The sequence below is a fragment of the Salarias fasciatus genome, chromosome 14, assembly GCF_902148845.1.
Source record: "Salarias fasciatus chromosome 14, fSalaFa1.1, whole genome shotgun sequence".
Classification (NCBI taxonomy): Eukaryota; Metazoa; Chordata; class Actinopteri; order Blenniiformes; family Blenniidae; genus Salarias; species Salarias fasciatus.
This window is the reverse complement of record NC_043758.1, coordinates 22,781,285-22,792,868: the sequence shown is the minus strand read 5'-3', so window position 1 is coordinate 22,792,868 and position 11,584 is coordinate 22,781,285. Positions and strand designations below refer to the sequence as shown.

General features: G+C 38.9%; 1 long non-coding RNA gene across 1 annotated transcript; it reads left to right on the top strand.

The window, feature by feature from the left end:
- The first annotated feature begins 920 nt into the window (after positions 1–920).
- Positions 921–3,627, top strand: LOC115400970 (uncharacterized). Its single transcript, XR_003932846.1, has 3 exons — positions 921–1,624; positions 3,154–3,221; positions 3,491–3,627. It is a non-coding gene; the product is annotated as an uncharacterized LOC115400970 (long non-coding RNA).
- The last annotated feature ends 7,957 nt before the right edge of the window (positions 3,628–11,584 follow it).

Here is an 11,584-nt window from a genome sequence, read left to right as displayed (position 1 = left end):
CAGGAAGTGATGCTAAAACTCTCCGAAATTCTTGGTGAGTGATATTCTCAGCTCAGCTAATGAGCGCACGTGTCTGATCAAGCTAGCTGCTGCGCCCTGCTGATGGCGGGCTTGCAGCATGTGTTTTTTTTCTTGTCATCTTGGTTCATCTGCTGAAACGACAGTTACTGCTAGGATACAGTTGATAGATAGATTTATTTAATTTTAAAAGACATTTTATTGTGGTTTGATTATACTTTGGGATCTCTGATGTGAGCTGTAGCTTAATTCAGTTGTGTTTTGCAAAATCACCAGTGCAATTTTCTTGAGTATTGATTTGAATTAACTGGTTTGATTGTTTTGTGAAGAGATTTTGCCAGTTTGTTTGTAAAATATGGGTTTATAATGTTTTTGTGTGCAAAAAAGTTGCAATAACTATAAAAACTTAATTTGTTAGAGGTTGTGCTAGAAAAATATTCTAGTTCATGATTTGAAATACAAACAATGGATTTCATGGTAAAAATTTGTAATCATAACTCATGGTTTAAAAGAAACTGAACCCATCATCAATTCATAGGTTAAAAATATATTCTATTTGAGTTGATGTATTGGTTCATAAAGACAAGTAAGTCTTGAAAGGAGTGAATAGAAATGATTGTTACTGTGTTCTTTACTAAGTAGCATGCAGAAATTTGAATAACACAAATGGCCATATGCTCTGTAACATCCTGTGTACAATAAGGTTTTTATTGTCATGCAGGCTGGGTTTTCTTTTGTTCCCTTGGTTGATAACCACTGGTACGCTGAACCCCTGGATTGAACATGGATTCCTCCTTGACCAAAGAGGTGACGAGCTGTCCCAGAACCTGAACCTGATCCTGATACCCCGGCGGAGGAACAACCCCATTCCTCACCTTTATCACTGCCGTGCCGGTAGGACCCTCGAACCGGTGACTTTCAAACCCCGACACAGACTAGATAGTGGGGCAGATAACTGCAAATTACAGGAGAATCGTTCACTTGTGGAAACAAGCACCAAAATTGGCACACATGCTCCTTGGGCATTGCTTTTTTGATAAAAGCCGTTAGCCACCAAAAATTTCATGATGGCGGCCATTTTTCCTTTACTCCCACCATAATGAAACTTAACATGGTGAAAGCAAATATGTATACAAACATTTTATGTATTACAATTTTTATTGACAAACAAATTTAAGTATGAAAATGAGGTGTAATCCTGGTCCAAAAAATGAATGGAGGTCAACGGAAGGTCGAGTTTGGATGGCCAGTGGAACTGCCTGATGAGTCGGATCCACACCAAAATTGTACGCGTTTTAAATTGGACCAGGGTACACCCCTCCAGTGAGTTTTACTGCAGTAAAGTGGAACAAATAAAACTAATGGGGGCAAGTGCTGAGTTGGTAAGGTTGTGCTCTGATTAATTGCAATTGTCATTTGTTTCATTGCTTTAGGATTTCACAGAAAAGTTATGCAGATGCTTGTGGAGATCCGAGACATGTTGAAGGAGCTGAAGGTCATTCAAGCATAGCCGCAGGACACAGCTCTTCCTGACAAGGCTACAACAGTTGAAGAACTTAAAAGTCTTGACGAGTCGCTGAACTCGGTGGAGGAAAGACAAAAACTGGTAGGTTTCAAATCTGTTGTGAAGTCTTGCGCAGTGAGAATAATATAATAATGCATTCGGGTGTGCCAAGATCAGATCATGACTTTCAGGACAGGGTGACTGAAAATTTCATGTTGGCAAATTCCCATGTATGTTGGTGCAACATGTACTTGAACACCTCTTCTATAATGAAGCACCAATGATTTGTAGTATCCATACACCATTATCGCGTAAAAAGGCAACGAACGCAGGTACCCAAATCCGCATTTTTTAAGGGGACGGACACTCCAACACGAACATGCATCCTATTGAGACCAACTGCTGGGTGTTCATCATGGTACTGATGGTGTCTTTCTTACATGTTTGTGACCCAAAGTAAATAATGCACCAATTACAACTGGTAATTGAAGGTCAGAGAATAAGAGGGGATGGACACTACTGAGGGACGGACACTACACAGCGACTAATGTGGCCCCGATTTCAAAAATTAGATGGGGAATCATGTTTTCAAACATATTGTTGCTATTCATTAAGCAAAGATGCACATATGAACAACCATAGTTCCCCAATCCTTCTTGATATTACATGTGAATCAGGACAGAACATTCGGGGGACGGACACTACAAATTATTTTATACATTGCACTAATTGAGGGATGAGTGGGGAGTTTTTCGCATTCACCGTATTTGGTGATAAAGACTGGTCATATTTCTATTAATTACAAACAAATGCACATAATAAACCCATAATTCCTATTATATCTTCTTGGAGTGGTTGGAAATGTGACAAATAAACAACATTATTGGGTCTTAAACAAATTTCTGTAACAGCATATTGGTTCGCCAGAGCTGGCGTCATTCGGTCAAATGTGGCTCGATCTTCACAAAACAACCTGCAAAAGAAACTAGAGACATGCTGTTATTAGGCATTATTCAAATAACGTGGCCATAACACATTGGTAATATTTTGTTTAAAACATAAATCATTATCTCTTTGCAATGGAATTCCGTAACATGAAAAATGACCCTTCAATACATTCATTTGTGGCAAATAATTTCCAACAGTTTTGTCGAAATTGGTGACAAACTGATTTTTGTAGTTTAGTTACATGCTAGATTGAAAGCAATATTGGTCACAAAACCTAGGCATTGGGTTTCAACACAAATCATTGCTGTAACACTGCCCTTAGGGAAAATATCATCCGATCTTGGCACACCCGATTCCTCTGAGCATTCCTCACTGATTGCATGTACACTAAGAACGGGATTGATGTAATTTTGTGGTGGTGTATTTTTTCCCTTTTTTTTTTTTTTTTTTTTAAGTACTGAAGATAAGCACCGAATTTATAACTAGTGTTTGGTCATAGGTGGACTGATATCATTCGGTTGGTGCCAACAAAGCACCGTGGTTCGGTGCCCAATCCTACTGGCAATGTTAAGACTACAACATAATGCATTTTCTCATGTGTACTGTTTGAATCATCTTGTAACACAGTCATGGGGATATACTGAACACTAACCTTGTTTAACACAGATTTTCTCCAATTTCAGATTCAACGCTTGGCAATGGTAGACAGAGGAACGAGTATGGAAACCAATGTCAAATAGGTCATGGACAAGTAAGTTTAAGCGATGCATGTGTAGCAAGCCGTTAGTTCAGCTGTACACTTTCTGTAGAATCAGACCATAGGCCCCGCCTACACAAGCTGTAGCCACCAGGCACTCGCCACCCCACCACAGTTACTTGTGCACATGTGAAATTGTGAAGATAAGGTAAATCAAGCCTTGCACAGATTTGGCGACCAGATACATTTTAAGAATCCATGATTTGCCCTGGAACACTAGATAATTGCTAAGTTAATGTATAATTGTATCCTTATTCCCACAGGTTGATGACGCAAGAAGTCCAGGCGGAGTTCAACTTATGTGGAAGGGGACCTACAAAGAAGCTAGCTTTATATAATGCTGTTTTATATGCGCAGTTTATAGTCATTATTTGCACTGTTTAAAGAATTCTAAAGAGTAAATTTGTGACCTACATTTTGTGTGCTCAAGCTTTTTTTTTTTCCTTGACTTAAAGGTATAATAGACGATGTTTTAACCAATGACTGGCGTGATGCGAGTCTCAACTATTGGTCCTCTAACATGTCAATCATGCTGGAGAAATGCTTGCGTAACGCCGTCAAGCGTGCTCGTAGGAGCAGCAGAGCCGGTAGGATGGTCTGGCGCATGCACGTTTTTCAAAAAGCAAGTAAGAGACATTTGGCTTCGACTTTTTCGAGAAAATCGTCCATTATACCTTTAAGTGTCTGTTCAGTGTTGGAGGTTAATGTTATCCCGACATTGGATTTTGACGTCAACCCATCATTCAAAAAGCCTACATTCAAAATCCAATGTCTATTTAATGTTGGAGGATGTCATCAAACCTACATTCAAAATCCAATGTCTATTTAACGTTGAAAGTTGACTTCAAGCCTATGTTAGGTTTTAACGTAAATCCAACTTTCTATTTGCATCATAATCCAATGGTAATCCAGCGTTGGAAGGCCAACGAATATTCAATGTCTATTTAAAGTTAGAAGTTGACGTCAAGGCTACGTAAGGATTTAACGTAAACCTAACTTTCATTTTCGTATCATAATCCAATGCTAATCCAACGTTGGAAGGCCAACAAATATTCAATGTCTATTGAACGTTAGAAGTTGACGTCAAGGCTACGTAAGGATTTAATGTAAACCTAACTTTCATTTTCGCATCATAATCCAATGGTAATCCAATGTTGGAAGGCCAACAAGTATTCAATGTCTATTTAACGTTGGAAGTTGACGTCAAGGCTACGTAAGGATTTAACGTAAGCCTAACTTTCATTTTCGTATCATAATCCAATGCTAAGCCAACGTTGGAAGGCCAACAAATATTCAATGTCTATTGAACGTTAGAAGTTGACATCAAGGCTACGTAAGGATTTAATGTAAACCTAACTTTCATTTTCGCATCATAATCCAATGGTAATCCAATGTTGGAAGGCCAACAAGTATTCAATGTCTATTTAACGTTGGAAGTTGACGTCAAGGCTACGTAAGGATTTAACGTAAACCTAACTTTCATTTTCGCATCATAATCCAATGCTAATCCAACGTTGGAAGTCCAACAAATATTCAATGTCTATTTAACGTTGGACGCTGACGTCAAGGCTACGTAAGGATTTAACGTAAACCTAACTTTCATTTTCGCATCATAATCCAATGCTAATCCAACGTTGGAAGTCCAACAAATATTCAATGTCTATTTAACGTTGGAAGCTGACGTCAAGGCTACGTAAGGATTAACGTAAACCTAACTTTCATTTTCGCATCATAATCCAATGCTAATCCAACGTTGGAAGTCCAACAAATATTCAATGTCTATTTAAAGTTGGAAGTTGACGTCAAGGCTACGTAAGGATTTAGCGTAAACCTAACTTTCATTTTCGCATCATAATCCAATGGTAATCCAACGTTGGAGTACAACATTGTTCCAACGTTACATCAACGTCAAGTGCCTGCTGGGAAAGGAACAGACTGGACACAATGGCTTTAATTCATGTCCCCTCGACTACAATACAGTTCCTCTTTTTTTTTTTTCTTAAAACCCTAAAATTGATTTACTTCTGCACAGTATGAACATTTCTTCTATACCTTGGGATAGGGTCTGAGCCCAGATGGAAATCTAGCTTGGATGGCGAACTCAATGCATTGGGTTGACTTTTCTTCCAACCATCTTCCACCTGTGTTATCCAAGTTAAGGTTGTCGACTTTATGCCAACATAAGCATGGACACACTGGACACGTTACCAGTTCCTCATAGGCCCCACATTGAGAGACACACAGTCAAACACATACATTCATCAATTGAAAAAGGAAACATGTGAATATCAAACTTGTTGCTCAGAATATCCATCCTGACGTTCATCCACTACAGCAAAATCACTATTTGGTGTAATAATTACAGAATTTTCCCAAATTGTAATGGGATGCTGGGGATGATTTCAAAGCCAGTGAATGTTTTCATCAAGCATCAACTGACAATATAAATCTGTTTGCTTGCTGTAAACAAGTTTCCCAGGAGAGGGTGGATCAACTAGATGTTTGTATAATTTCCTCTTCCCAGTTTTGATCTGATCTCACGTCAATATTTTTGAAGACAGAGTTTTTTTTTTTTATTTTACGCCCTTCTCACTGCATAGAGTTGAACTAATAAAAGAGAACTTGGATGAGAGGATAAACAGTATGATTGACTGCCAGGGTAAGAGCAGCGCTGTCACTTTGTCCGGTATTGCAAAGCTTTTCCACCAACACTTGAAGCCATCCAGCAGAAATACTCTGAGTTCAGCACAGTCTGACTGCCTCCAGGAGCAGCTGGTGTATGTCTGCATGTACACCTCTTTCCATTTTCAATTAATCCATCTGTCTAACACCATTCCTAAGGTGTTTCTTCCTTGAAACTCTTCCACTTTTTCAACCCACTCTCACTTCATTGCAACTGAGAGGAGACAAGAGTGAGTAAAGAAAAGGTGGTTGAAGGTATGACCGTGCATCTTTACTGAGAGAATAAACTGTGACTATAAATTAGAGTATTAGACAGGGACTAAGCTTGGAGGGTGAACTACGAAGACACAGCAGGCAACTGAGACACAATATTTCTTTATATCATCCTGGTTTTCTTTTCACTTGAATATTCCAACAAGTTCCTGCTGCTCATTACTCTTATCATGCATACCAGCAAATAGAGAACCGTCAAACTGTCTGGTAACAGCACACAGCTCCCAGTGGAGAGTCATTACACAGCATGCTGGGCAGAGTCAGACCATCAGATCAAACTCTGGTGAGGAGAACTGGAGGAAGGCTCTCAAAAGATTAGCAGTCACAGAGGGACCAGCTCACTTTGAATGTAAAAGCAATCAGAGAATAATCAGACTGCATGGTCACCAACAAGCCAAGACACTGATGAGGCAAAGAGACCCAGGCAGACAGGCAGAGCCACAGGACAAGATAATACACACAAAAGGCACATAAAATAAAACAAAGGAGGTCTCACATGCTTGATACAATTTATGAGAGTCATGCAATTATGTACATTTTGTAATATATATGTGGATGTGGATATGCATAACCATAATAAACTGTACTTCTTATGTTGGAACCACAAACAACAGAGAGAACGTTCATTCATCTGGATTAGCTGCAACCAATTCAAGTTGGAACAATCAACAGTCCAGCACAAGCCCAAATCTAACAGATAAAAATGCTGGAAGCATTCATGGTTACTGGCAATTTAAAGTCACCAATTCATCAAGCAGTTGGGGAACAATGAGGAAAGCCATGCAAACAGAGCAAGCATTCACACCAATGGGGGCAACGGTCATGCAGGGTGCTGAATCCATTCAATGGGAGCAGTTTGAGGTTCAGTATTTTCGAGAACACTTTGACATATGGATGAAGAGAGAATCAAACCTGCAATATTGGAATTGAGAGATGAAAAGCACTACAAACTGAGCCACAGCCACACCAAATATCGCCAACAAAGTCAGCACAGTCACACCTTCACCCACAGCCGCATTTCCTGCTTCTTATGTTGTACAGTGCAGAAAAGAAACAAGATACAATGGAAGGGTGAGGATCAACAGACCACAATTACACTGACAAAAACACAGCAGTTGTATTTAGTAGGACTGAACACTCCCCTGGATAGTATCTGCTCTCCCTCTCTAAGAGGAGACAGAGTCCTGAGAACCCCATTAAAAAGATTCTACCCTCTAGCAGTGAAACTCCCCTGTCATCACCTACACAAAACTTACATCCAATAATGTAAACTTAGCTTACTCAGTACATTATCAATGTAGAACAATATATTAAACAAACATCAATAAATACAGAAAGCATTCAGGTGACTGTTTTGTTAACTGCAGAGAGAAAAAGCAGATTTATAATTTTGTCCCTCGCTGATTCAGTGGTTTTCGATTCAGTGGTCAACTGATGGTCCACTGTGGATAAGTGATTTGATGAGGAGCCTTCAGACCATAGTGACCTGGGCCAATCAGCTTTCAACTCACACTTCAGTATAATTAGATGTCATTAACCAAGCTGCGGGCTTTAACGAGTGGGATTCGAGAGGTTGCCAATGGTCATTGAGGGGTCAAGAGAGAGGTTGAGGGCTTCTGCACAGTGAAAGTGTTGCACTTTTTTTTTCATAGTCCAGATTTTGAACACTCAATGCAAAAATTTCAATTTCAATGCAAAAAAGGCCAAGTAAGACATTTTACCAGTGTTTGGGTTTTAATATGGTCTTCGTGAAAAGTGTCAACATGTTGTGAAATGGAGAATAATAATCCAATAAATGATTAAAGGCCTTTCCAGCAGTAACCTATACGTCATTGCTCTGTGGTAAAACCAGAAATGATCTCGACAAGAACCTGATTAATTCCTATGGGGAATAGAAACATGATTTAACATGTGCTTGGGGGTGATAAGCGAGGTGTGCTGCTAAGATGTCCTAATGCACCACTCATCTATGAGTAATAGCCTCAAGAAACATCAATATTGCATTAATCCACAATAATTCATGGAAAAAAAAAAACTTCCCACATGATCTCTTTGCATAATAATTGCTCATATTAAAGTTCATATTTCTAATGTAGCCTACAGCTTTTGTGTGACATAGAAACAGCTGTTCTCAAAAACATTGGACAGGAACATTAAAGATGCAAGCTTTTGAACCATGCAGAGGATGGTCTTTTGCTCACAGACAATGGATAAAAGATGATACAACAATATATTTGTTTTCTTCGACGATGAACCGTTATTCCCTTCAATGCTGAGAAACTATCTCACTGTCTGGTAATACTTGAAAACTCTGTCAGGTTAATGACTTGTTGTCATTTAACATAAAATAATTCATCAATCTATCAGTTCTTGTTTTGTTTTGTTTACTCTTCTATTTCCACAGCTGTCTTTTGTTCCTGTCATAACTTTTTTGTTTCTTCTATACAAACGGTGGAATGATAAAATTCCTGTTATTGAATTTCTGAGTTTAACTTTAATTGTGAATACACTAAATACTCAGGAGTCACCATATGATGCATGTTAGAACAATCTCCTCTGATTCATGAACACCTGCTTGTTCTTTCTTTACTTCATGTGTAAATATTTAAGTTAAGATAAACTATAATTGCAATCACACGACACCATCCCATCAGTTAACTGGTGCAACACGATTGAGTGAGTTATTCCAAATCTGGTTATCTACTAAGAAAGAAAAAAGCCAAACACTGAAGTGGGAAGTTAAAGTAGAATTGAAGATTGAAGGATAGCACAGCTTTACGTGACCAAACTACAGAGTCTTTCGTTCTCCCTGTGCAGGGAAAAACAATCAGCTGAGGCAACATTTCTCTGCATCACTCGACTTCACGTTGAGTCCTAAACACAAAGGACTCAACAAGTAGCAAAAATTGAAATTGGATGAACAAAATAGTTTTGGCACTTTCCTAAAAGCATTCACTCCCAAGGAGAGAAAAGGACATCTTTTATCACGGTGACTTATGGAGAGACGGAAAGGGCAGGCTCCTTCCTCTTTCTATCCAGTTTCATCATAAAGGAGTGGAACACCCCATGCAGCTCAGTCAAACCAGATGAATATTTGATTGTTTTTCCTGTGTTTTTTTTTTTTCAGGTCTAGGATGCTCTCAGCGCTCCATCATGTGTTTGGACAGATATTCCAGTAAGGTTGATCAAAATTCAATTACAGTTTTCAGTCGGTGTCGAGACCGAGGATCCGTCGTCTCCCTCTTCAGCTCCTCCACCCCAGGGCTCTGCTGGATTATGTGTTTAGAGCTGCTCATTAAACGTTTACACCTCAGTTCCATCAGGGGAGGATGAGACCTCTGCACTTTACTGCATATCAATCTTTTTAACACAATACAGGAAAAATGTGATAGAGGGTAATAGATTAAGGCCCCAGGTATGGTTTATGTTTTAGCTTCAAGAGACTCAAAATATCTTCATATACTGCACAATGTCAAAATATTCACAGGCTCTAGTTTTGTCTCATATTAAAAAAAGATTAAAAAAAGATTTAAAAAAAAAAATTGGGGGGCTGTGAATTTTCTATCATTTAAAACAAAGATTAGAAATTTAATCTTATGAATGATGTTTGTGATACCATCTATAAGGCTGCTGAAATGATCTACTTTAATATTCTTATTTTTGTTCTTCCGGATGTTAGGCGCAGTACTTATCGTTATTTTGATTTCTTTTAATAATTACAAACACTTCGATACTATTTCTTGAATAGAGTGATTATTAGAAATGCATTCTCTCTCTGTCTCTCTCTTAGACACACACACTTAAAATGTCATTGCTACTTGAACTTACTCTGGCAGCAGTGTGACTATAACTGTAAAACAAAACAAAATCACAAGTGGCATTATGTGAACAGTCAAATCAAATAACTTCATCAAAGGAAAATGTCACATGACATAACACAATAACAATCTCTACATAAGATGTTCGAACAGAACTTTATCAGTATCATGAATATAATGCTTCTCTGTGTGACACAAACGATGTGCCATCAATATTTTCATTGTTTTAAAATGTCAGTGTTGGCCATTGTTGCAGAAATCTCGTAAATATTAAAAAGAAGCCAGTATAACTGCTGTCTTCAAATCAAAAATAATCTTTTTTCCTTTTTTTATTTTTTTTATTTTAGTTGCTCCATTGATCATTTTTTGTGACGTCTTCATTTATGTCAGTTTGTTTTGCTGCATGAATACCAATTTCTGCCATTTTGGTGTTCCTAAAATTCCATTTTGTTTAATTTTGATTCTTGAATTAAGCACATGTTGTGATAAGAAAGAACATCTCATCAAGTGGCAAATGAATAAATGATTACGATTTGGGAAACTACAGAATATTTTCTTCAATCTGCAGCAACCTTTCCTCGACTGCAGAGTATTTCAAAATGTATGGTGCTGAAAGTGTTCCCACTGCAATGTTTTACTCCACACAATGTGAATAATGCATGATACACGTTGTGTAAAAAAATAATACAGGCCTGTGGGTCCGTCAACGCAAGCTCTCAAATGCTCATCTCTAATTCAACTATTATAAATCTTACCTTTCTGAAGCCATGACTAGAAATAGCTAATTGAAAGTATCTTGCTCTAAAGCAGGGACTTTTTTCCCATCATGCAACAGAGAGATGTGATTCAATGACATGTTGGTGAGCAAAATAGTGCAGAATCGACATCTGAAGCTGACAATTAAGAGGTATATTGTGGCATTTCAGTGGAAGCAGAAGCAAGAAGAGTGTTTGAAAGCTGAAGTTTATGAATTTTCAGCAGTCTTTATAGAGATGGCAGATATAAAATCAAAAGCCTTTCTGTTTAAACACTGTCAGTGGGATGGGAGGCCCTCGGGGTGCTGGAAGCTGCCAATGAGTCAGGAACGATAGGGTGCTGGATGTCTCTAACTGCGTGTGCGTGTGTGTGTGTGTAGCACATTTAGTGTTTCATCTCCGCCCACTTCTCATCCCCTCCATTGTTCTTGTGAATTCCATCGTCCTATAACCTCCATCCCCCGCAGCCCCCCTCTCACCCCTGCCCACTCGTCATGAGGGAATCTGGCAGCTCTGATCAGGTGACTCTGGACTGACTCACTTCCCGTGGGAGTCAACGGCCCGCATTTAATCAAATGCCTGAGAGCAAATGGCCTCAGCAGGGCTCGGGGTGGGCCAGAGCGCAGTAACTGGGGTGAGTGTCAGACAGCCGAGACGAGGGCAATAATGACTTCAGTTTTTTCAAGTCGACTTATCCATCAATAAAGTCGAAGTCGAGTCGACAAGTCGTGATGACGTCATCACATTGACAGGGGGAACAACACGGACACACAGCTGTCCAGCAATGAGCAACTTTTATTAAAATTCACTGCAACGTAATTACTCCTCA